Genomic DNA, 27488 nt, shown 5'->3' with positions numbered 1-27488 from the left:
ACCCATCCCGTCTGGAGTCACAGGGTCCTGTGCTCTTTCTCCCCTGCCATATGCCAGGCACTAGACTCCCTGTGACCTCTGAAGAAGGCTTGCATGCCACAGTGGCTGCGCTTCTAAGACTTGCCCTTTGCAAAATTGTCTACCCTCCTTTTGACTGGCGTTCTAAATGAAAACAAGCCCCATCTGAATAATTAAAGCCTTATGCACTGAAATACCGTTCAGATCTACCAACCCCAGGACGTTCATCTTGTGACCCTCACCTACCATCAGAATGTGGAGTAACCACCCTTAGTCTCCGGTCTGTGAAACAACTAACACAAGTAAACTTCCGTGAAGTTTAATTTGCAGACAAGTGACATTTGTCTCCTCTGCTTGCTTGACTTCTAGTGGTAGAGTTGTCCATAGCTCAGATCTGTCATTTCTCTCCCCAGTACTCTCCTGATAAGTCCAGGCTCAGAGCCTGGAACTGGCCATAGAAGGTGAAGGTCAGTTGTGACGTTCAGGCCAAAGGAGGAGACACATTTTGTGTGACTAAGACTCCATCCAGCAAGTAGCCTTATGCTTGTTGTCCCTTGCACCTCTTGCCCCTCTCTACAAAAGCCTGTCACTTGTCTGTGTTCCCTGGAAATGCCAAATGCAATGTGGAGTCAGAACTAGATCCATCACAGATAGTTTATTAAGAAAGTACTCACGCAATGGAGCCAGTGACCAGGTTTACCACCAGATGCCTGCTCGTCCACTCAGCCAGGTGGGAGGGAGAAAAAAGAGGGCCACATGCATGCCTCTCTGGTATTTAAACCCCTGCTACATCACTCTGATCACCCCCAAGCGGGCCTGGTCAGCATTTCCCCCTATACCCTGGGATAGTTTTTTGGGGGGAGGTGGTGTGTATTAGTTCCTTTTCTGCTTCTATGATAAACACTATGTCCACAGTAACTGACATAAGGAAGGGTTTATTTGGGCACATGGTTCCAGGAGGCTAAGGGTCCATCATGGCAGAAAGGCATAGCAGTAAGTTGCAGGCATGGAAACAGGAACAGGAAACTGAGAGTTCACATCCTCAAACATAACCATGAAGCAAAGAGAGCAAACTGGAAGTAGGCAAGGATTTTTCTTCTCAAAGTCTGTCTCCCAGGGACATACTTCCTACAGCGAAGCCATACCTTCCAAACCTCTCCAAATAGCACTGCCAACTGGGAGCCAAGCATTTAAATACTGGAGCCTGTGGAGGCCTTTCTCATTTAAACCACCACAGGGGTCGAGATCCAGGAACTGGAGAGCCCTTCCAGCTTCTGGGGCATCAGCCTCTAATAAATGTGGTTTCTCCTTCCGTGGCTCATCTCGTGAGAACCGGCTTTTTCAGCAATGAGAGCAGGGACAAATGGAAGCTCCATCCCTGTTATAAACTCATCACTCACCCACGATCTGCCTATCCCCACACTCTGATGGATCTGAGGTCTTGGACGGGGAGGGTTCTCTGTTTGATTTAGCCTACCTACCTACGAAAGTGCCGTAATTAATGAGTTGCCTTGTCTGGCTTTGATAAAAGCATCAAGCTGCTACCACGTCAGAACATGAAATTTGGGGTCACCTGACTCTGTGCTCCCAGGCCATGGTCCCTCATATTTGGCTACAGGATAAGCCATCACCTCTCCCCTTTGGGATAAAAGTTGTTTCTGTGCCCATAGTAGGGAGCCTGCCTTTTCTCTCCAACCCTGAAAAGACTCATGAGATCACTTCTGCCTCTCTGCTGGAAGGCCAGAGGGGAAGATGTGTGCCACTTTGTGTGGCAGCCTGGTGCCCTGTGACAAGCTTTGTTGTAAGGGTTTACCCTGGGCTGGGCTGTGGTATTTAGAGTCAGCTCCCCGACTGTCGCTGAATGAATCAGTTCTACTCTCTGTCCCTTAACTCACTGAGATGTCCTGTGAACCCTAGCCAGGCTCCTTCATGCCCTTTGCTGAGTTCACACTTGGCCTTTAAAAATGGCCTTTTTCGATGTAACCTTTAGCAGACGCATATTGATCACCTAAAGCCCAAGGATTGTGGTGGCATAAATGCCACATTCAGGTTCTTGAATCTGGCCTTTCTGCACATTCCTTTTGAACCAACTTGGGGCCTGGCTCTGTGCCAGGTTACAAGGAGTTGAGGGAACCAAGTTCCTCCTGTCTGAGATTTCCTTGAGGGCCAGGATGGTTTGCTTCTTGTTGCTGTGATAAAACATGTGGCCAAAAACAACTTGTGGAGGAAAGAGTATTTGGGTCCTGTGTCCTGAGCATCCTCTATCACTGAGGGATGATGTCAGGGCAGGGCAGAAGCAGGGGCCTGGAGGCAGGAGCTGAAGCCGAGGATGTGGAGGAACACTGCCTGCTGGCCTGTTTTACACTCTGTGCCCGGTTTGCTTCCTTTTCTCTTCTCTTCTCTTCTCTTCTCTTCTCTTCTCTTCTCTTCTCTTCTCTTCTCTTTTCTCTTTTTTCTTTCTGAGACAGGGTTTCTCTGCCACTTTGGAACCTATTCTAGAACTCGCTCTATAGACCAGGCTGGCCTCGAACTCACAGAGATTTGCCTGCATCTGCCTCCCAAGTGCTGGGATTAAAGGAGTGTGCCACCGCAGCCCATCTCAGTTTGCTTTCTTTCATAACCTAGGACTACCTGTAAGGAGCCTGTAATCAGGCAGGCAAAGGCCTGGATGGAGAAAGATTAAAGGAAAGAGAGCATAGACCCACTATGGGCCTATTGGAGATAAGAGTGAGACTGTGTGGCAAAGTGTGATTAGCAAGATTTAGCAAGCTATTTAAGTGACCAGCTCAGAACTAGGAACTTTAGAGTGTACCATGACTCTATGTCCTGGATCTCTCCTCCAATAACCTGAAACAGAGGGTCCATTAAGCCCGAGAGCCACCCAGTCTGAAACCCGATATCACAATTTTGGGCCCTCAGAAGACTCTGCTTGAATTCAGAGGAACTCAAGTCCTGAGCCAGAACCTGCTGCTGTTGCAGGAGAGGTACCACCTGCTATGAGCCTAGTGTCTATGGTTCTTAGGATTGTTTGCTTATGCTTTTGTGTGTTACTTTGACATAAATGTGAAGTAAAACTTATATACTCGAAACCAACTTGGTGAATCTGTCATTCCTCCTGGGTTAAAACCTGGTAAGGGCTCCAGACACCACCTATCAGGGCATCCCTCTTACATCAACCATCAGTCAAGAAAATGGCCATGCTCTGGCATACAGGCCATTTGCCCGATTAAGGTTCCCAGACAGCTCTAGCCTGTGTCAAGTCGGCAGAAAAGCAGCCGGTGCAGGGGAATATCTGCCTCCCTGGCTGATTTCACAGCAGGGCCCTGTTCCACTCAGCTTTCCCATTAGACATCCCACCACCTTGCCGTTGGTTAGCACAGAGCTGGCAACGGAGCCACCTTCCCGCTTTGTAGTCAAGTGTATCATTTTGAACCCTGTGGAGGAAGGAAGGATGCTGAGCGTAAGAAACCCAGCTCGATTTGGTGACTACAGAACTCTATTTCCAGTGATCTCAGCATTTATTTATTTGGAAATGAGAGCTAAAGATGACGTGTGGAGAAAAGCACACAGCTTAATGTTCCAGGCCAAACGGACGAGTTACCGACAAGAACTATGGACGCTGTGGTGCAGGGTGGAGAAAGCGAGAACACTGCATTGCTGATACTTGCTCCTTCTTTGGCATCACGCTTTCCGGTTTCCCTCGGATCTTTCCTCTCTCTGTGGATGGGCCTCCTCTGCTTGCCTTCCATTGCCAAAGACTCCGTTGCATGGCCTTCTCTCTACACACACCCCATGAATCCATCCTGTCCCACGGTGTCGTTCCCAGGGTCCATCTCCTGTACTTCCGTTGGATTTTAGACATGGATGCCAGTGGCACAAACAGCAGTTGCACATTAAACTCAATATCTCAACCTTCCAAGTCCCACAGAACTTCCTGTCCCCAGTGCTACCTCATGGCATGATTTTGTCATCTTTCAAAGCAGGGACTTCAGTGCTGAGGCGGTTGTCAGCTGACTATCTATCTCCCTAACCTGCTGTTCAATACTTCCTTGGCTGGAAGGCTGCCTAGTGGCTTTTTTATAGCCCAGCGGTGTGCCACTTCATTAAACCCCAGTGACTGTCACGTGCATGCCTTGTTCTGGCTGCCCATGTAGGGGATACCCTGCTGATGAGTCAGGAGCGGGTGATGGCAACATTGTCAAGTCAAAGGGCAGATCTGTGGAGTGCAAAGGAGGCAGCCCTGCCACCATACAGTCAACAAAAGCAAAACTCAGAGGAGGAAGGTTGCCATCTGAGGCTGGGCTGCTCAACATGGCAGCCAGGGGTCACACGTGGATGTGCTGTGACCGTGAAATACATACTGGAGTTCAAAGACCTTAGTATAAAAACAGAGAAAATATGTGTAGCTTACCAGTGTTTTTTAAGAGTAATGACATGTGAAATAGTGTTTTGGGTGTGTTGAATTAAACAAATAGTATTTGTGTGCATTTCCTTGCTTCTTTTTTTTGTGGGGGTTATGGGTGCTAGAAAACTTATAAGGCATATGGTGTTTTTTTTTATTTCCATCACACAGTTATAGTTTAAGATCTTCTAGAAAGTGGGTAGCAGCGGGATAAGTATATGTGTATACATGTGTGAATGTATGTGTGTCTGTGCTAGTGTGCATGACAGTCTATGTGGAAAGTGAGATAAATATGTACATGTGTGTACATGAGTGTGCGTGTGCATGTATGTACATGCACCCATGTATAAGGATGTGTGTGCATATATGGTGATGTGTGCACACATGTGTATATATGAATATGTATAGAAATTGATAATGTGTGCATGTCTATAAGTATTTTATGAGTGTACACAGGTGTGATATGTGTACATGCATGTGTACATGTAGGAATATGCATGTGTACATAAGTACATGAGGACTGATGGTTAGCTTAAAGCTATGAACTTGACACAGCCCAGATCTATGGGAGAGCCTTCCCTGAGGGATTACCTATTCCAGATTGGTCTATAGGCATGTCTATGAGCATTTTATTAATTGCTAACTGATACAGAAAGGCCTAGGCCCTTGTGGGTGGTGGTATCCCCAGGACAGTGGGCCTAGGTTATATAAGAAAGCCAGCCAAGCAAGCCTGTAAGTGGCATTCCTCATGCAGAACCCAGGACCAAGTCGTGTTGCAAGGGGTGGTTGCAAGACAACTCCCATGTTGCTGTGGCCTTGGTGCCAAGTCAAGGCACGTCCTTTCTCCAGCCATGTGCCTATCTGAGTCATATTCCTTCAGGGCCAGAGCTTACACATGGCCTCTAAATGTAAGGAATCAAGGACACCATGGTTACTATTGGGTTTTACTTCTCTCCATATGAAACACTCCAGTTTGTTTTCTCAGAGCTGGGAATGTGCTAGACTCTGCCATGTGCTCTACTGACAGCTACAATAGTCCAATACTTTCATGTTGAATAAATCCCTGGATATACATAGCTTGGATAGTAGTAGCCTCAGTTAGCCAAGTGCCCCATGGCCGGGTGTCTCACAAATACAGTGAGGCCATACACAGCCTGGCTGTGCTGTGAGGAGCAGGTGAAGTGAGACTTTGCACAAAGCTGACTATAGAGCATATGATCAATACAGGTCACTTGTTCCTGCCCTCTCTGGTCTGTCTCTGTTCAAAGTTTTCTAACTACTCAGGGGTAATAAGGTTCTCCCAGTGGATTTCCTAGACAGCTCTAGGTATGTGACAAGCAGGCCGTCACGGACTGCACACAATGGCTATCACCGCTGCTCTCCACAAGTCTGTACAGAGCTCTTCATGTCTGCTGTGTTATTTGACCTTGACAACTCAGCGTGTGCACCCATGTGTACCTCCATGTGTACCTGTATGCACACGGGCATTGGTGTGCATGTGTAGTGGGTTGGGTGAGGCTCAGAAGCTGATTCCTGTAAGTCCCAGGTAAGATGAACACCGTGTGCCCTGATCTCTCCTTTGTCCTCTGCTCACTTGGAGTCCAGACCAGCAAAACCACAGAAGCAGCTGTGGCAGGAGACTGGAGGACCTTGAGAAAAAAGCCGGGGGTGGAGTCTACCAATCAAAGGGTGTAGTGGATTTAACTTCACTTAGTTATGTTAATTTAACTCAGAGCTCACTGTTCTGGCTGGCCAGCCAGCCTTAACTATCCACTTTCCCCTACCCCAGCATTGAGATTCCAGACTCATGACATCACACAGGTGCTGGGGGTCTGAATTCACTCTGGCAACTGAGCCACCTCCCCAAACCCATGTGATGGACTTTAAAGAATGGAAGAACCTCACCCTAAATGACTATCTGGCACCTGAAGGAAACAGATGGTGCCGAAAGTGAGAAAGGAGGGTATCATTAAAGGCCAGGGACGGTTTGCATTTCTCAGAAAAGAGAAAATGACCCTCGTTCAACTGTGGCTGCATCGATGATGCGAGAGTTCCTAGAAATTTCACAAGGCACTCAGAGAGGAAGTAATGAAACCTGGGATTCAAAACAAGCTCATCATGAACAAAAAACGGAGGTCAGATTAACTTTATTTCCTTCCTTAAAGACGTGTCTATTTGGGGCTGGAGAGATGGCTTGACAGTTAACAGCTCTGGCTGCTCTTCCAGAGGACTGGCTTTCAATTCCCAGAACCACATGGCAGCTCACAATTGTCTGTAACTCCAGTTCCCTGGGATCTGTCACTTTCACACAGTGCACATAAAAGAAAGTTAAATGCACACACACACACACACACACACACACACACACACACACACACACACACACACACACGAAGTCTATCCAGGAATCATGCCTTATATTGCCTTGTTTACTTACTGTATTGGCTAGCTGCTGCAGCAAAGTCAGAGATTAATGGTTTAAACAGACACCAGACGTTCTACGAAGTCCAGAGGTTTTGCTATCTCGTGTTTCATAGAAAAGGTGGCTTTCTCTTGGCTAAAATAAGTAAGGACTCTAGAGAAAGCCTGCAAGGACCACAAGGAGGTGTAGCTGCCGAAACAGTACACGAGGGGGCAGAAGAGAGCCGATGAGTGATGCTTCCTCACTGGTCCATAGCCCAGAAACAACCCAAAGGATCTGGAACTCAGACCCCCATATCGGACGCCATAGCTCCTTGGCCAGGGAGTAGAAACCACTAACACGGGAGGCTGAGCTGCTGAGAGCAGTCCCCAGCCTTCCTGCCCTCGCCCTGTCTCACAGTCTGTCTTTCCCAAAACACAGCCGAATGGAATCCCAGCACTTGGGGCGCTGAGGTAAGGAAGATCAGGAGTTCGAGGTCGAGGTCCTCTGCAACTACATTTGTAGTTTCAGGCTAACCTACTCTACATGAGACCCTGCTTAAATAAACAGAGGGGGGGGAGAGAGGGAGAGAGAGAGAGAGAGAGAGAGAGAGAGAGAGAGAGAGGGAGGGAGGGAGGGAGGGAGGGAGGGAGGGAGAGAGAGAGAGGACGGAGGGAGAGAGGAGCCTAGAGAGCCCAGAGAGCCCAGAGAGCCCGACCTTACCCCCACCCCACCCCACCCCACCCCTACTTAACTTTCCTTAGGATTTTCTGCTGCCCTCATAGGTGAGAGTCACACCCAGCCAGTTCCACCGCCCCCCTTTGTTTTTCTGTCTCTCATCCTCTCATCGCTTGGCTTAGAGAGGCCTGGGTAGACACGCCCAGGTGTAGCTGGCCCTGGGAGAAGAAGAGACTCCAGAGAATGCCACATGCACCGATGTCACCTCCTGTAGGTTTGTAAAGCAGGACTGGTTCCCAGGGACATCTGGGCGACTTCACACAGTGAGGTCAGCATCTCAAATACCCCCCCCCCCATTTTGAGACAGGATTTCTCTGTGTAACACTCCTGGGTGTCCTGGAACTCACTTTGTAGACCAGGCTAGCCTCAAACTCAGTGAGATTCACCTGCTTCTGCCTCCCAAGTGCTGGGATTAAAGGTGTGAGCCACCACTGCCCTGAGTTGGGGATCCTGTATTAAGGAGACCCTTAAAACATGGCAGTGTTTGGGGGCAACCATTTGCTTTCTCTGAGCCTCAGTTGCCTAGTCTAGGAAAGGAGGTGGAGACTGTACCTCTGTGACCTCCCAGGGATGCTGGGTGGCCTTAGGAAAAGCCACCTTCAGGGTCCCTCTACACTATTAGTGTTCTCTACAGGGAAGGAGCATCTGAGGACACAAGATGGCTAAAATTCAGCCTGTCTTCTAGAGCCTCGGAGACAAGAACCTTCCCCTCAGCCCACCCCTCTACCCCCCACCTCTACCCTCACCCCATCAGTCTCTGAGTCTTGCCTCCAGCTCATTGGCACCCTCAGCTCTAAGTACCAGTCTCACAGCCTGGGCCGGAGTCTTGCAGACTCATTGCAGAATTAGCTGGAGGAATTAATGGTTAAGCAAACAGATTTCTCTTGTCAGATGCAATTTATAAATATCAGTTACACAGGAAGTCAATTAAAACTTCCCCTGCAGACGGAGGGCTCCCCCTTCTTCCCACACACTGAATGTCATTCTTTAGAAGAAGTCCTATAAGTAGCTTCTAGGACCAATACCGTGAATTCCCTTCTCTCCCATTAATTAGATATCATCTGGGTTTGGTAGAAATTTCATTAAGTGTCAAGCTCTTGCTGTCGAGACATTTTCCCTAAGAAATAAATAAAACCTTGTTCACTCTTGCTTTATTCCTTCACTTATTCATTCAACAAAGAAATGCAATCCACTCATCTCTTCAGCTGCTTTTGGAGCTAGCTTCTCTGCCCGCCACTGGTGTGAGCCGTCTGCCCTAGTTTCTCATCCCAATTTTCTTCCTTTTTTTTCCATAGCATTTATCATCCTCCTAGCATGCAAGACAATGCCTTTTTATGCCTTTTGTTTACTTTCTGTTTTCCCAGGTTAGAAGCCTAGCCCCTGGAGCACAGGAATCTGTAGCCACTTGAGTCTCAGATTATCATAGCCGGTTGCCCTGGACAGCACCTGGCAAATAAGTGACAAATGAATATTCTTCATTGTGAAGGACAAGTCGAAGACCTGTCGGAGAAGACCTAAGATTCAGTGCAAGGTAGAGCAGGGAGTGATGCCGCCCAGCAAAAGGACAAAGCAAAGACTAGCCCAGCATGTGAGGGTTTTAGAGTCTCTGGATACCCATAATGACTCTACAGATTAAGTGACTGTTTGTTTGCACAAAACAGAATGTCTTCCCAGAGAAGAAGAGCCATTTGATTAAGGCCACAAGGCTGGTGAATCCCAAGCCAGAGCTAACTTGAAGGCTCAGTGCACTCAGCTTACAGAAGAGAAAGGACAATTTTGCTGGGCCTCCTGGGAAGGCAGTGTGGAAGGTGGGGCATGCTCATACCGCTGAAGAGGTGGCACTGTTTGTACACACAGGGGTGAGGTACAAGAGCCTCTGTTTACTGCGGTATGAAGGGTGAGCTGTCAACATAGAGAGGTGTCCTTTCCAGGGCTGGGGTCACCGGGGAAGACCCAGAGTGGTTTAGAGTGACGAAAGATGGAGTGGGGACAGATGTCACCTGAGACTCAGGCCGAGAGTGAGGACTTCTTTCAATGGCATGCCATCAAAAGGTATGCCATGCTCCAGGAAGTCTGTTAAAGTAGGCAGAAATCAGCATTTCTATTTTGCCTCTAGTCAAATAAGGCCGATATAAGATGTACCCAGACGCAGCAGAATTACCTTAGAGTCCTATGGGCCCAAGAGGCTATAAAAAACCCATGCAGCTTAAACCCCAGCCTCTGCCAAACATAAAAAAACCCAACAACCAAAAAACAAAACAAACAAACAAACAAACAAACAAACAAATCCCCAAAACAACAACAACAAAAATCCTCAAGAGTCTAAGCAGGATCTCCTGGAGGTCAGGCATTGTGTCTGTTATGTGTTTAAATATTCCAAATTGGAAGACTGGATTTATTTTGTTTTGTTTGTTGAGACAATGTTTCACTATGTTGCCCTGGCTGGCCTGGAACTCAGAGATCCACTTGCCTCTATCTCTAGAATGCTGGGTTTTCAGCCATGAACTACCATACCTGGTTCAGATTGGCTGTTTTTATGTGCGATTTAAGGAGCCTATGTGTCTACCCCACAGACTAGTAGGTAAAATTCTCAAGTCCCTGTTACCAATGTGGATGACTCTTCGTCTTTGAAAAAGCTCAGGTGACAGCCTTACCCTTGTGGACAGGCCACAGTCTTGAGGACGCCCCTGTGGACAGGTCACAGCCTTGAGGACGCCCCTGTGGAGATGCCAGCAGAGTTTGCTGGGAAGAATAACTTAGTTTAGATCTTGGTGTCTTGTCCTTTTGAGTTGGTTCCTGGGAGTTCCCTCTGTTCTGGTTAGCCAGGGCCATCCTGTGGGGTTGAGCAGACTTTGGAACCTGTGCTGTCCCCAGCTTCTGCCTTGGATGGGGCAGTCTGGAAAAACTGAGGCAGGAGAAGCACCACTTATGAGGCTAGACACCTGTCCACTCACCTGCCCCCGCCAGTCAGTTCACCTCGGTTCAAGCAAAGATGTAGAGTCCAATCATATGTGAGGTCCTCGTGAATGGAAACATGGAGAGCTGTAACAGGGGTTCCCTCCAGACGGGCATGCACATCTGTAGCACATCTGTGTGCCTGGTCTCCTGCAGCGCACTGATGTGGGCACACACTTTGGTTGGAAGAGGTGCTCCAGAACTCCTGCCTCTTCTGAGGGAAACAAGGGTTGTGTTTATTTTTTCGCTTAACCCTGCCCACTGAGCATCTATTACGTGTTGGGAAGGGCAGGCTGAAGATTTCTGCCTCCTGTCAGCACTTTTTTCTGTGGAACTCTCTCAGGTATCGTGTTAGCACACTGAGACACATGCCCAATTCACGTGAGCGCTTCTCTTTTTCTTAGGAATTCTGAAAACATTTAAGACGATTTAGTTTTATTTACGTTCTTGCTTTCCGCTGATGTAGACTATACACATATATTTACGCTATACAGCACAATGTTTTGAAATAGTTCATATGTTATGGAAGGCTAGGTCAAACTCTTGGACATAAAACATTTTACATATTTATGTTTATGTGTATGTGAGTGGTGTATGGACACACGTGTGCACGTGTTACGTGTGCACATGTGTGTGAAACCAGAGGAGGTATACTTGATTCTGATCTGAGCTGAAGGGGGCTGTGGAGATGGGGAAGGGAGAGCAGGAGCTGGGGTAGATTAGCCAGCAGGGCTGAGAAGAGAGTTCCAGGATTGGAATGAATTTGAGGATAGATGAAAAAAGCTTATAGGATGCGTCTGAGCATCTTAGAGTCATTCCTTATGGCTGGAGCTCACATACGGCAAAGGTCCGCCACGTGTGGCAGAGCGGCAGTATGCAGCACCATCTTTGTCCCTGGGTATTGTTCTAGTGGTGCACAAATTTGGCATCATGGTAGTAAAGCCTAGAGTAGAGTGTGGGTTATTGCTACCATGTCATTTATATTGTTCCCTTTGCAAAACGTTTTATTAACAGGTTAGAATTTGGTCTCATCATTTGCCTTAAATTTAATTTGTTACAGAGTTTGCTTATTTAAGGCTGAGGAGATGGCTCAGGGGACAAGAGCTGTGCACGTGTGAAGACCCCGGTTCAGATCCACAGCACCCATGTAAAAAGCCAGGTGTGGAGGCGAATGTCCTAGGGTGTGTGATTCCACCCCCTCCCATGTCCTAGTCATTTTCTGTTACTGTTAGAAAACACTGACCAAAAGCAACTTGGGGGAGGAATGGGTTTATCTGATGACTTATTTAGGGTTTCTATTGCTGTGAAGAGACAACCATGACCACACAACTGTTATAAAGGAAAAACATTTAATCGGGGTGGCTCGAAGTATCACAGGTTTAGTCCTTTATCTTCATGGTGGGACGTGGCAATGTGCAGGCAGATGTGGTGCTGGAGAAGTAGCCGGAAGGCCTTACATCTTGGCTTGCAGGCAGTAGGAAGTGTTCTGAAACACTAGGCCTGGCTTGAGCATATATGACCTCAAAGTCCACCCCCACTGTGACATACTTCGCCAACAAGGCCACACCCACTCCAACAAGGCAATACCTCCTAATAGTGCCATTCCCTTTGGGGGCCATTTTTTTTCAAACCACCACACCTGGTTTCCAAGTCCAGATCACAGCTCATCACTGAGGGAAGTCAGGGCAGGAACTTAAGTGGAACAGACAGGAACCATGGAGGAACACTGCTTTCCTGGCGTGGTGTCCCTGGCCTGCTCAGCCTGCTTTCATATACAATCCAGGACAAAGTGTCCAGAGGTGCTACCACCCACAGTGGGCTGGGCCCACCCACATCAACCATTAATCAAGAAAATACCTCATAGACACATCCAGAGACAAACCTGTTAGATGTAGGCAATTCTTCAAGTGTGGTCCCATCCTCCCAGGAGACTCGACTTTATGCCAAGTTGACAAAGACTAATCAATATATCCCCAGTCCTTGGGGGAAGACAGAGGCAAGCAGCTCTCTACAGCTCAAAAAGGCCAGTCAGGTCATCTGAATAACTGCACTCCAAATCCAGTGAGAGACCATGTCCCCCAAAATAAGTCAGAGAGCAATGGAGGAAGATGCTTGAAGTTGCTTACTTAAGGCTGAGGAGATGTGTATATAGACCAGAAAGACTTCTGGTCTTAAAGGACACCAATGCTTCCTCTCCCAGCAGCTATCATTCGTTATTTTTTCAAAGACAGATTCCTCCGGAGTGCACTGTGCAGGTCAGCCTTGGTTGAATACTAGGACAGCCAAAGCTGAAGGAAGGCAACCATATTGAACTCTGGTCCATTCCCAGTGTCCAGCCAGCATCCCTTGATTCCCTGTGCTGAGCTGAAGTGAGCTCCTCTTCTGCCAGCTCTGTCCTTCTGGGAGATGCTTTGCACTTAGAGTAGTGAATGCCTACTCAGATCCTAATCAGAGCTACCCTGGACACTTTATAAACACAGACTCTACATGTCAGAGTAACTCTGGAGAGAGACCTGATCAGTTACAACTGCACATGGGATTTAAATGCACAGCCAGGCAGGAATCACTTTGCTCAAGGACTTACTCAAGCTTGCTTTCCCACACAGCTGTACAGAAGGAGTGTGCACAGAGCACTTTCTTGTACACACTTCATGCATGTGTGTTTATTGTTCACATAGACCCTGGGAATGCACAATAGACAATAGAATTATCCATGTTTTACAGTTGGGGAAACTGAGGCACAGTGAAGCTATGTGGCTGGTGAGAGCTGGGGTGTGCATGCATGTGTATGTGTGCACGTATATGTGTGTATGTGTACATGTGTGTATGTGGGTGCATGTTCGTGTCTGTGTGTGTGCCTGTGTATGTATGTGTGTGTGCCTGTGTATGTATGTGTGTGTGTGTGCGCGTACACACACACACTATTTTTTAGTAACAAACAGTCCCTCTCTCTCCAACAGCAGAGACTTTTGTTGTCTTTTGAAACAGTTTTGCTCTATAAACCATGATAGAATTTTAAATGACAATCCTGCCTCTTCCCAGCTGTGGGAATTATAGAAGTAAACACCCACACCAAGCCCCAGAGCCTGGGTCATACATGCAGAAGTTTCCGTTCCTATGTGGCACACTGTAGGCACTCACTAAATCGTTACATTACTGATTTCCACCCTGCCCCTACCTCAAAAGACTGATTGGCACCTGTCAGTCCTATGGAGACAAGGCTGGTGCTCAGAGCTCTGAGTGCCATTGACTGGAGCTGAGGGATACCAAGAAAAGACTTGGGAGGGCAGGCTTAGCTGGGGGCAAGTGGAAGATGAGCCACTGTGATGTCTTCCAGCTACTGAGAGCCATGTATGTACAGAGCCAGGGACACATGAACAGCAGGACAGTGGGTTGACAGAGACAGCATATAAGCCTATTGGCCAGTCTAGAGACCAGAGCAGCGTGATTGAGTCCAGTGCGCTTTTCTGGGCAGTCTGGGTGACCAGCTGCTCAGTGTTGAACACTAAACAGGATAGGATTCATGACCTGGCAAATGTCTTCAATTTCCAGGTTGTAGCTTTCTCACCTGAAAATTTGGCCAAATGCTCTCATCTTGTTCTTGTCTTACCCCACCGTCAAGCGTGTAGATTGCTTTGAGGGGTGGTGGCAATGAGGAGAAATTCTAATTTCCACAGAGGTCAGCATATGTGTTCCTCATAGGAGAAGCCTGTCTTTGTGACACAGGACACACAGCAACCCACAGGACCAGGCGCCTCAGGCATGGCTGGGTTCTGTGCACGAAATACCTGAGTACCTCTCAGTGAAGTGCTGGTTTGTTTCCTTGTCCCTGTCATGGTGTGGATCTGAAGTGTCTCTGCCCTCAAGCTTCATGCATAAAAGACTTGGTGACACTACTGAAAGGTGTCACCTTTAGGATTACTATTTTCCTTTCCTTTATGGAAAGGGCCTGCTCACTGTTATTGTGCTCACCAGTGTCCCACCCCTTGACTAGTGCCTCTTTGGTTTCAAGTGCCAGCGGCTATTGCAACAAGGAAAATGGCTGGAGGGGAGATCACTTCAATTTCCTGACAATTAACGTTAATTTAATTACGGAGGAGTAATTAGCATGTTAATCCAGACCTCGAGCTTTCTCTCATCTTCACATAGAGTGAACCGTGGTGAGAAAAAAAAATCAGAAACCAAATCAAATCTCCAACAAGACTGGGAACAGCTGTGTCCCATTTCCAGGGCTCTCAGGGAGGTGACCCTAGGACTGGGCAGATGGAGCACCAGGCCTCCTGTCTGTGTGCCTTGGAGTCCACTGTCAGAGCCACTTTGGGCTTCTGTATTGGTTTTCATTACAGCACATCTACTACCGTCTGTGACTTTTGTCACCCTGATATAAATGACGGCTGTTTTTTTTATTTCTTAGGGGACTTCCCTGTACACAGTGAGCCCTGGGCTTGCAAAGCCCCTTGGCATGAAAGGATGGACCTCAGGACTGTTAAGATCTACCTCGAAAAACTTCCATGTCTAGCTGGGAAACCAGCATGGAACTGATCCAGACCCCATGAATGTCAGTGTCAGTGAGGAGGCCTTGGAAATCTATGGGGCCCCTTGTAGTGGATCAGTACTTATCCCTAGCATAGGAATGGACTTTGGGAGCCTATTTCACATAGAGGGATACTCCCTCAGCCTAGACATATGGGGGAGGGCCTAGGCCCTATCCCAAAGGATATGACAGGCTCTGAGGTCTCCCATGGAAGGCCTCACTCTCCCTGGGGAGCAGAAATGGTATGGGATAGTAGGGTGTTAGTAGGGGGCAGGGGAGGAGGGGAAGGGAGAGGGAACTGGGATTGACACGTAAAACAATCTTGTTTCTAATTTAAATAAAAAATGGAGGAAACAACAACAACAACAACAAACTTCAATGTCATTTTCTGATATTACACACTGGGGACAAAGCCTCTAGCACATAAGCTCTGAGGGGAAAATCCCATATCCAAACCTCAAACAACGTTTGTGATTTCCTCCATTTTTCCCTCTTGGCAGGCTGATGACGTTTATGGGCATGTCCATGGATGGAAGGAGTCTTCGTCTCTGTTGACTGCTGTCACAACACAGCACAGACTTTGTGGCTTGTAAGCAGCAGGGTTTATTATTCACAGTCCTGGGAGAAGTCCATAATCAAGGTCCTGTCAGCTATGGAGCTAAGTGATGTAGATGGAGTGTCTGTCCCGCCTGGTCCCGTAGCCGTTTAGCCCCCAATAAACACACTGATGCTTATATTAATTATAAACTGGCCAGTGGCTCAGGCTTCTCATTGGCTAGCTCTCTCTTAGTTATTAACCCATTTCTATTAATCTTATTTACATATGATCTTATCTTACCGGAGAATGTCCAGACCTTTTACTCCTTCATTGGCTACATAGTGTCTCTCTCCCGACCTCTCTCTGCCTTCCTCTCCCCAGAATTCTCCTTGTCTCATAGCCCGGCCTATACTTCCTGCCTGGCTATTGGCCAATCAGTGTTTTATTTATCAAGCAATAGGAGAAACACACACACACACACACACACACACACACACACACACACACACACACACACGGACATCCCCCATCAAAGTGGAGTCTGCTTTGTTTTCTGAACACCTGTCTTTTTGCTGTTTCATCACATGGCAGGCAGACACAAACAGACACACAGAGAGAAAGAGGAGACAGAGAGAGAGAGAGAGAGAGAGAGAGAGAGAGAGAGAGATGTCTCATGAGCCTCTTTCATGAGGGCACAGTCTTAGGGTTTCCCAAGGAGACAGACCAATTGGCTATACTTAGGTCCCATCAACCCTCCACATCTGTGGATTTCACAGTCATGGCATGATGATTAATTTTGATTGTCTCTTTGATGCTAGCATTGAATCTAGCATCATCTGGGAGACAGGCCTCTGGCATGACTGTGGGAGATTATCATGATTAGACTAATTAAAAAAACCATGCCCACTGTGGGTGGCACTATTTCCTGGCCTGGGATCCTGCCTATAGGAAAAGGATGAAATGGACTGAACAGAAGCTTTTCTGTCCCTGATTGTTGATTGTGGATACAATGTGACTAGCTGCCTCAAGCTCCTACCTTTGTGACTCACCCACTAGGATGGACTGTATCCTGTAACTGGGAGGCAACGTTAATCCTTTCTCCCTTAAGTTAGTTTGGTCATGGAATTTTATCACAGCAACAGGAAAAAAAGCAACTAAGAAACATGGAGTCAACCAACCACATATTGAGATATTTAAAAACAATTGCACTTGTGTTGAATAGCCACAGATTTCTCCCTGCTATTATTAACTAGATAATACAGTGTAACAACCGTTTACACAGCAATTACATTGTATCAGAGATTATGAATATTATAGCGATGATTAAGCCACACAGGAGGGTGTACACAGAACATGAACAAATGCCAGCCATTTTATATGATACTTGAACATCCACGGGGTTGGAGTCTGTGGGAATTCTGGAACCAATTTCAGTGTCCAGAGGGACACCAAAGGATGCCAGTCCATCATCATTGCTCAGATGTGAAGGAATGTATTAGGGAATTGTCTCCTGTGACTATGGAGGCTGATAAGGTCTGGACAGGCTGTCTGAAAGTCTGACAAGCAAGGAAGCCAATGGCGAATTTCTCAGTCTGAGGCTATGCTATGTGCTGGAGAGTTCCAGGAAGCTGCTGTACAGGCCAACTGAGGAACCCAGATCTGACTTCTCAGGGCAGTAAGATAAGGGTAGAGAAGGTGTAGGGGTGAGGGGGGAGAATTCTCCCTTCTCCCACCTGCTGGTTCATCTAGGGGCCCTGCGGGTCAGATGGAGCTGGCTTGCACAGAGGGTGGGAATTTTAAAGCCCCCCCCATCTCTGGAACTGCCTCTGCTGGGCATGGAGGCATTCTCCATGTTGGGCACAGTCATTGGATTTCTGGGTCAGGCTTGGTAGGTCCCATGTCCAATTCTGGTGTCTCTCTTCACACACAGCTGCACGGATAGCTGAGTCTTGATTCTGCAGGGTCTGTCAGAGAGGCTGGAGTGTCATTTCTCTCCGTGTACCCACCAAATCTGGCCCTTTCCAACAGTGTGACCTCCCCAGTGTCATTCTTAAATTTCTAAAATATTGTGATGAAGTACACACTGTATAAAATCCATCTTAGCGATCTAATTTTTTAAAAATTGTTTTAAATATATGGGTCTTTTGACTGTATGTCTGTCTATGTATGCCTGAGGAGGCCAGAAGAGAGCACTGGAAACCCCGGAACTTGATTTTTTAAAATTTTATTAATTTTTATTTTATGTGTATTGATGTTTTGCCTTGGGTGTCGGGTCCCCCGATACTGGAATTACCAACAGTTGTGAGCTGCCATGTAGGTGCTGGGAATTGAACCAGGGTCCTCTGGAAGAACAGTGCTTTTAACCACTGTGCCATCTCTCTAGCCACTGGAGCTTGATTTATAGACAGTTGTGAGCTGCCATGTGGGTGATGGGAACTGAACTTAGGTCCTGTGGGAGAGCAGCCAGTGCTCATAACTCTGAGCCACCTTCTGTCTCCATCTTAACTACCTTAAAGTCATTCTCTAGTGGTCTTCTTTTACACTATCACTCAGCGGTGGCCACTATCCCTCCCCACAGTCCCTTCATCTTCCCATAGTGAAGTTTTGTCCCAATTTGTTGGGAGATGTTGGGTCCCAGCCCACACGGGGTCTCTGTGAGTTGCTTGTCAGCCAAGAACCACAGGTGCATCCTGTTTTCTAGTCCCGGATTACAGTCCTGGCTGTACCCCACTGGCATAAAAAACATTAGCTCTTACACCTGGGATTTTTCCACTGTGCTGTAAGTATATATATTAGGCTGCTCCCTCTCTGCAAAAGAACAGACATGCACACATATTCTCCTAGCACAAACGACCAGAGTCTCGGTTTTTAACTAAATCTCTAGGCTTTCTCCTGATACTTGGATTTAGTCCTGGTGCAGGCCATAAGTGGAGGCTCCATTAGACTTAGTCATGGCACAGAAACCACACCAATTAAATTAACAACTCCCATTCACCTACAGGCTCTGGCAGCCCTATTCTTTTTTGACTCTTGGAATTTAACTTATCTAGGCAGCCATGTAAGTGGGATCACATGGTGCTTTCTGTGGCTTATTTCACTTAGCACAACCTCTTAAAGTCACACTGACATGGTCGCATGTTTTAGAAGTTCATTCTGTGTTAAGGCTGTTGTAGTTGGCTTTCTATTGTTGTGATGTAACACTGAACAAAAGCAACGTGGGAAGGAAAGAGTAAGTTTCAGGTGACAGTCCTTCATTGAGGGACGTTGGGGCAGGAAGTTGAGTTAGAACAGTGCTTGGCGGCTCTCTTCCTGGTTCACTCTCAGGCTCTTGCTCAGCTAGTTTTCTTATATAGCCCAGGCTCACCTGCTTAGGGATGGTAACACCCACTCTGGGCTTGGCCTTTGCATACCAACCATCAATGGAGACAATCCCTCACAGACATGGCCACAGGCCAATCTGATCAGGGCAGTCCTTCAATAGAGGCACCCTCCTCAGGTAACACTAGGCCAATAGATTTTAACCTTCCTGAAGCCAAGACCCTTTAATACAGTTCCTTATGTTGTGGTGGCCCCCAACCACAAAATTATTTTGTTGCTGCTTCAGAACTGTGTCCTTACCTGCAGGACATCAACCTGGGGCAAGAGAGTCAGGGATAGGGAATGGGGACAAGAGACACAGAAAGAACGACCACAAGACAGGATTCTGATCAAGTGGCAAACTTGACTTTTCTCAGGCTAGCTTATATAGTCAGGATATGGGGAGGGGCAGAATGGGTTGTTTGTGCACCAGGTGTTGGTATAGGCAGGATATTAGGAAGCCACAAAGAGGATGTTTGGCAAGGTAAAGAGTTCATGAGTAAGAGGCCCAGGAAGGGTTTTCTAGGTGACTGAGCCTGTGGGTGGAGGACTGGGTTAAGTTGTTTCTTTTCTTGAGCTGAGGTTCTAAGGAGCTGCTATGTAAAGGTTAACTATGTGGCCTGCCAAGCATGGCCTAGGATCTCATGCCAAGCCCTGAGATTCGGCTCCCAACAGAACTGTATTTTTGCTATTATATGAATCACAGTGTAAATATCCATGACTCTGTGGGGGTCATGACCCTCAGGTTGAGAACCACCGATGTAAGCTGCATTAAGTTGACAGCTGAAGGTAACTAGGACAAAGTCCAACAAATGTCTGTCATATGTGCATACCACATCTTGTTTATCCCTTTGTCTGCCCACGGACACTTGGTTTGCTTCACATTTTGCCTGTCGCCATTGTTGCTGTGAATGTGGGTGTAGAAGCAGGGGATCTGGTCCCCACTTTCAACTCTTCAGTGAACCCATCTAAAAGTGAAATTGGGGGCGCTGGAGAGATGGCTCAGAGGTTAAGAGCACTGACTGCTCTTACAGAGGTCCTGAGTTCAATTCCCAGCACCCACATGGTGGCTCACAACCATCCGTTATGAGACCTGGTGCCCTCTTCTGGTGTGCAGATATACACGGAAGCAGAATGTTGTATACATAACAAATAAATAAAATCTTTTAAAAAAAAGTGAAATTGGGGGTCACCTTGTAATTCTGTCTACGAATTTCTGAGGAGCCACTATAGTGTTTTCCAGAGCAGCTGCATCACTTTTTCAAATGAGTTCTGAATGTGATGGGGCAGGCTCGGGGGTAGGTCCTGGGAACTGTTGTAGGATTCAGAAGTGAAGTCTTGCCACTTGAGTCTGCCTCTTCTTGGGACTATTGTCTAGGGTAGACAAGAAACTCTAAGCCCAGAGTTCTATGTTGTCTGCTGATAAACTCTCTTGGTACCCAGGCAGTGATTTAGGGAAGGACTCCAACGTTCTTTCCCCAAACTTCCATCTTCCAAGATACAGCAGCACTTCCCTCCTATCTGCCACATTTGTTCCCATGGAAACGCATTAACTGCCTTTTCAGCATAGTAGGAAATGGCCAAGCCTTGGGGAGGAGCAGTTAGCAGACTCTCCTGTTTCTTCATCAAGGCGATGGGAACAGACTTGGGGATGCAGATAGTCCTGGTTGGCACCCAGGTGGCTTGGGTGAGGTCCTGCCCTCTCCGCTACTCAGTTTCCCTAGTCACAACATAGCAGGACCGTGGGTTTGCCTCATTTCACCTGCACCAATATGCTCTCGGCTTTCTGCCCTGAGAGGCTACATTAGTAAAGGCATCAATAACTCCCACCGGAGCTTCTGGTCACAGCATAAGCAATTCAGTCAATGTCATTTCATGCAAGAGCTGGCTCAGCCTCCTTTGGGTTGGCAGCATTCCCTTTACAATTTAAAACCACGGGACATAGCTCTCAGGTCTCCATGGCTGCTCCCGGGGAACCCAGGTTCAGTATGGCTGCACATCTAGACAGTAGACACAGCTCTTTCTGTGAGATGGAAAGACTTTGTGGCCAGTGTCCTAGTTTCGTTTCTGTTGGCTGTAATAAAATATCCCGGAAAAACATTTTAAAGGAGAAAGGGTTTAACCTACTTGCTGTTCCAGGTCTCAGTACATCATGGTGGGGAAGTCAAGGCAGGGACTTTCAACTGCTGGATATATCATATCCGCAATCAGACTCCTAGAACAATGTACTCATGTATGCTGCCAGCACACTCGCTCCTCCGATATAGTCCAGGACTCAAACCCAGGCAATGGTTCCAGCCACAATGGACATGTCTTCCCACCACCATTAATGTTGTGAAGACGGTTCCCTAAGGGCAAGCACATTGGCCAACAATCCTTCATTGAAAGACTCTTTTAGTTGACAATTAAAATTAAGCATCACAGTTACAAACTTGAGCTTTTTGTCCTCTTTCAAGTCCTCTTGATTCATCTAATGTGACCTTCGACAGCAAAAAAGCCTCACAAATTCTTTGAAACTCCTCCCTTCAAAAGATGGAGTTCACTTCTTGTCTTAAGGATGACTCCTACTTAACACTCCAAACAGGAAGTGACAGAAATGCTGATTTAGCCTTCCCATGACATACCGAGTGGCAGTGTTCCTGGTATTCTGTGTCGAACCTGGAGGAGGACAGCTGCCATGGTATAAGGACACTCAAGCAGCCCATAGAGGGGCAAGAGCTGCTGCCAAGAGCCATGTCACTGAACCATGTGAGAAACTGTTTCCTGTTTTACTGCAGCAGATTATAAAATGCCTGGAAGCCTACAGCAAGCATCACAAATTCAACTCATAGTTCCGTATCTCAGGGAATCAGCAGGGGTGGACAAGGCCACAACCAAGGTGTCACCCAAATCTACATCCCTTTCAGGAGGTCCCTAGCAGGAGATTCTGTTTCCTTACCTTTTTATGGCTTCTAGAAGTCTCTCAGGTTCCTTGAGTTTGTGTTTTGAATCTAAGATATCCCTGGGGCTGGCAAGATGGCTCAGCAGGTAAGAGGTCCTGCCACCAAGCCTGATGACCTGAATTCAATCTCTGGAACACTCAACCAATTCCTGTACGTTGTCCTCTGACCTCCTTACCATGGTGCTCTCCTCCCCACACACAAGACAAATAAGGAAATGTCAAAATATTTAAAGAACCTTGTATAATAATAATAATAATAATAATAAATGTCCCCAAAGGTCCCAGCTAATAGCACTGCTTTTGAGAGGCCATGGTGGAATCCTTAGGAGGTGGGGCCCGGCTGACAGAACAGGCCACTAAGGGAGGGCCTTGGCAGGCTGCAGCTTGACTCCTACCCTATTCAGGGTTTCATTTCCTCTGCTTCCTGGCCTACCGCCATGTGAGGGGCCTCTGTGAGATGCTCCCAATACCAGCTACTGAGATACCCCCTTGCCCCTACACTACCTCTTCTCCTTGTGGCTGAGGACTGGTGTCTCTGTGAAATCAGGAGCCCAAATCTGTCTTTCCTCCTTCAGGTTGTGTCTAGGAGGTGTTAAGATCATGGAAATGCCCCTCCCCCATCTACAGCGGCTCCTCATCCACCCAGCTCCCTTTCTCTTGTCACATCTTTCTCTGGCTTTTCTCTTCGTAACTAGGAACCCCTACAATCCCACAGCGGTCACCTGGAGAACCCAGGAGGGCGTCCCTACACACCAGTTTACAGTTTAATTCTACCTGTAACATTAATTCTCGTCACCGCACAGCCTGATGTGCAAGCTTCAGGGTCTGAGGTGTGGACGTTGCCATGAGGCCTTTCTTCTGCCAGCCACAGGGCTGGATCTGCTCACCCTGGCTAAACCTTCTTGAACTACAGCTCCTGTCAACCAGCTGTTGAAAATCTCCCAAGAAACTCTGAGCCAGACTCCCCTAGCTAAGCTATTCCCTGACTTCACCTAACCCAAATTTTCAGTCAGTCTGTCGGAGGCTAATTTGTTTGCAGCAAAGGATAGCAGCTACAGGCGGGTTAATTAACCTTTCCCGGCTTCTCTTTCCTGTAAGATGGAGACGGTGCCTAAGGACATTGTGAGACTGCTAGAAACATCTCTTCACAAGCAAATGATTCTTAAACACATTCCATTTGAGGGGTGGGGAGGGGCGGGGTGGAGGCAGGGTCTCACATAGCTCAGGCTGGCACAGTACTTGCTACAGCCGAGGATGACCTTAAGTTCCTGGTCCTCGTGCCTCCATCTCTCAAGTGTTAGGATTGCAGGTATAGGCCACACCATGTCTAGCATTAGATGCCATTTCCCCGCTTAGACTCCTTTCCTTTTTCATAAGACAGCTTCCAGCAGATGAGGATCAAACCCGCCTACCCGTCTCCATGTCTTAGTTTCTTTTTCTGTGGCTATAAAACAAATGCCTTGACCAAAGCTACTAGAGGGAGACAGGGTCTATTTTAGCTCTCCATCATGGCGGGGAGATCAAGCAGGAACGTGAGACAGTGGGCCACACAGTATGTCCACAGTCAGGAGGAGAGGGCAATGGATGCAATCGTGTCTGTTAGTTTCCGGCTCACTCTCCACTCGAATACAGTCCAGGATTCCCTGAATAGAGAATTGGGGAAATAAGATGGATCCCCTTATAGCCATGAACACAATCAAGATGATCACTCACAGATGTTCTCAGAGGTCTATCGCCAGTCAATTATAGAGTATGGCAAGGTGACATCGGGCACTACCCGTCACACTCTGGTAGCATGCTTTTTGTATACAGTTAGTGTCTAGACAATTGACCAGACCCAGTGTGACCATTAATCTTGGTTGTTAACCTGTTTGGAATGGGAATCACCTAAGAAACAAGGCTCTGGCCATGCCTGGATTTCCCTGGTTAGGTTAGCTGAAGTGGGAAGACTCACCTAAATGTAGGTGACACCTTTTGGTGGCAGCTCAGACATAAGGAGGTCCAAGAGGAAAGATTTTGCCTTTTTTTTTTTTTTGCTGACTGCCTTTGTGTCTCCCTGGTGGGTTCATCTACCCACTTTCTGCCACTGCTGTTGCTGCTGTCATTCATTGTCATCGGAGCCCTGCTTCTTCGAATGTGAACCGAAGACCAGTGGCTCTCCAGGAATCCTCTATGCTTCCTTGCCAGACTAGGACTGCTAAGGTATCCAGCGTTAGGGACTGCTGAGCAGCTATCAGGTCCTCAGCCTCTCCAGAGTGAAGACAAGCCATTGTTTGGTTGCCCAGACCACACCATATAAGTAAATTCAATAACCCCGACTAATACGTTCAGTCTTATTGGCATCGTCTTTCCTAAGGCTCTTCTACATGGCCAGAATGGTCAGTGCTACCCTGAGGCATTCCTGGGAATCTCTAAAACGCAGGACACGGTGACTGCAATTCTCCGACGGGCTCCACCTAGAATTTTCATCTCCTAAACAGTGGGGTGAGTGTGCCACACCTTGTTAGACTTGGCTCTCAGAGGTGGGGAGGGGACTTTTGAGCATTCCAACAGGTAGGCTAGGGGGAAGGCTAGAAGCATCTACTTTGGAGCTTTGTTAGTGGGAGGCCTGAGCAATAACCAAGCAGACACAGCCTGTAGAGCGGATGAAGATGGCTCTTTGCTCTCCTCTGAGTTTGACAACTTAAGATATTAACACATTACCGGGAGTGCAAATGTTTGGAATATTGAATGCCATTATGATAAAGTGGTTCCTCCGTCCCCCAAAAAGCGGTTGTAAATTTAGAAAATATCTCCCAGAAGGGGAGCAAGGGTGTGGGCATGGATTTATCTGCATGAGGAAAATGAACGTGCGGTCTTAAGTACTTTTTAAAGATGTGGTGTTGCCACGGAGAGTGATTTACTTATTGAATAGGTTGTGTGCAGCTACACATGGGGCCCGGGGGGATGGAGACAGAGCCCTGGAACACTGGGATAGGAGGATGACTTGGGGAATGGGGCAGAGGGTGATGACAGAATGGTTCAAGATAGCATATGAGGGGCCAGGGGAGGGGTGCTCCAAGATCAACCCAGGGAGGGAAAGGGCAGAGAACAATTCAACCCTTTGGAATACTCGTCCAGGAAAAGGGAAATCTGCTTGCAGGGGTGCAGGCTGGATGGGGCTTCATACATGGCTGAGGCTTGAATGCTTGCCCCCTGGAATTCCAGTGTACGTTGAAGGGGAAGCTGTAGCCATGCCTTCTTAGGGGCTGGCTACAGGAGTACCTGAGCAGGCTTGTGAGGGCGTGGTCAGAGTGAGTAGGGGGACTGCATTTCCGTTTCGGTTTCTCTTTGCTTCTTGATGTACAGACTACCACCGGCTGGCTGGTTCGCTCTGTAAGTAATGCTTTTCCCTATTAAATACCCTTATATTTCTACCTGACTCCGTATTGGTAATTTCCTACTATATCTGGTGTCAGAAGTGGGATTCGAACCCACGCCTCCATACGGAGACCAGAAATTCTCAGAGTCTGAAGCTCAGGCTGTTTAGAGGTGGGAGCTCTGGGAGGTGACTGGGTTCGTGGGTTGTCAAGAGAATGTCAGAGGCTTTCTTATAAAAAGCCGGCTCCTGCTGACACACGTGTTCAAACAGCAGTGCCTGTGGTCATCCAGCAGGAAATCCTTACCACTGGCTGCACACATGCTGGCACCATGCCCCGAGACCGCACAGCTCCAGACCCTCAAGCTAAATGTGCCTCTGTTTGTCTTCTTTCCTGCTTTCTAGTGCTAGAAATGGAACCCAGGGCCTTGCACACGTCTGATGCTTGTTCTACCACGTAGGAACATCCCCAGCCCTGGGTATTTTTGAGGTGGTCTTTGGTTATGTAGCTAGGCTGGCTTCAAATACACAATCTTCCTGCTTCAGCTTTTGGAGATCCAGAATTGCAACTGTGTGCCACTACAAATAGCTAAACCTGCATTCTTTCTAAGTTACCCAGTCTGCAGCGTTCAGTTGCAGCCACAAAACATGGACTAAGACATCGCGAGCAAGGCCACAGTGAGAGTGTGTCCCCACCAGGCCGAGTCCAGAGGGACTTTGAGTGAGGGTTAGGATGGGGAGGGAATGGGGAGCCTGCTTGGATTCACGGCTTGGGGCTTTACCCGTGCCTGCCTATTCACTTAACTATTGCACATTACTGTGTACCCCAGGACCCACGGAGGCATAGGGAGTGGGGTCAGCAGGATAGCCCAGCAAGGCCCAGCATTGTCCATGTCTTCCCCGTGGAACTGGTGGGCATGTTAGACCATTTGGAATTGTCCTTGGTGGGGTTAGGAAGGGCTGTTGGAAGCTTGGTTTTGTGCATGTTGACTCTGAGATGCTCAAATGGACACCCAGGTAGATAGATGCCAGTGGGCATCTGCATCTAGAGTTAGGGGGAGGCTCCTGGTGGGGTCTGCTCCAGCATTGGAGCCTGGGTCTTGAGGAGCGTGCCACAGAAGCTGGCCAACAAGGAGAGGGTTGGCCTGGCCGTTTGGCATTCTGTGTCCACCAGGCAGGGATTCAAAGAAACTTCTACTGTCTAGCTGGGTTTTGGGAAGAAACCAGTGACGGAGAGTCCGTAAAGCAAAGGGACACCCTCTATGTGTCCCTGATCCTGAATGTTTCCCAGACAGTGCAGTGAGCCAGCTTAATGCCACCAAAAGTCATGTAGAATGACGTCTGAACTTGACCATCGCTCAAACACTGTGCTGGGCGTGGGGGCACCGATGGCAGTCATATGGAGGGAGTGTGAGAACAGCAGAGCGTACCTCCACATGGAGTTCCGAGTGCTGAGTGCTGTCTTGTCACCCAGCACTTAGTATCTGTTCCGGTTTCTGTGAAGTGAAGGCTTGCTGAGCTCTTCTGACCAACCACACAGCACCATGCAGGCCCAAGCAAGTCTATTGCTTTCTTCAGGAAGTCCTCTGTGAGGTCTCTCAAGGTAAGTTCCTGCCTGGCAGACTTGGGGCAAGCAGGTGACATGAAAAGGAGCTCTGCTGAGGCAAGACAGCTGCTCAAGGGCCTGCCATACTACCCTGTGGGTCAGCATCAGACATGGATTCCCTGCTGGGCTACCCCCACAGGGAGAGTGTCTGAGTCAATAGACCACTACAAACTCCATGCAGAAATGTTGTAATAAAAAAGGAACAGGAAGGGGCTGGAAAGATGGCTTAGCGGTTAAGAGCACTGACTGCTCTTCCTAGACCACCTGGGGTTCAATTCCCAGCATCCACATGGCAGCTCACAACTGTCTGTAAATCCAAGATCTGACACCCTCACATGGACATACATACAGGCAAAACACCAATGCAAATAAAATAAAAAAAAACAAAACAAAACAAACAACAAAAAAAAAACGGAATGGGAATGAGGCCAAGGCTGGGGACAGATGTGGTGTTGGGGGAGGCTGTTCTTTTTTTTATTATTTTTTTATTAGTTCAAATTAGGAGCAAGCTTGTTTCACAAGTCAATCTCTTCTTCTCCCACTCCCTTCCATTCCCCCCAACCCTCCCCACCCCCCACCTGCCCCACCCCACCCACCCTCCACTCCCCAGGCAGGGTAGGGCCCTCGACGGGGGCTCCCC

This window comes from Cricetulus griseus, chromosome 5 (assembly GCF_003668045.3).
Source record: "Cricetulus griseus strain 17A/GY chromosome 5, alternate assembly CriGri-PICRH-1.0, whole genome shotgun sequence".
NCBI classification, from domain to species: domain Eukaryota; kingdom Metazoa; phylum Chordata; class Mammalia; order Rodentia; family Cricetidae; genus Cricetulus; species Cricetulus griseus.
The sequence above is the reverse complement of the archived record's forward strand: the minus strand, read 5'-3'. Positions refer to the sequence as shown.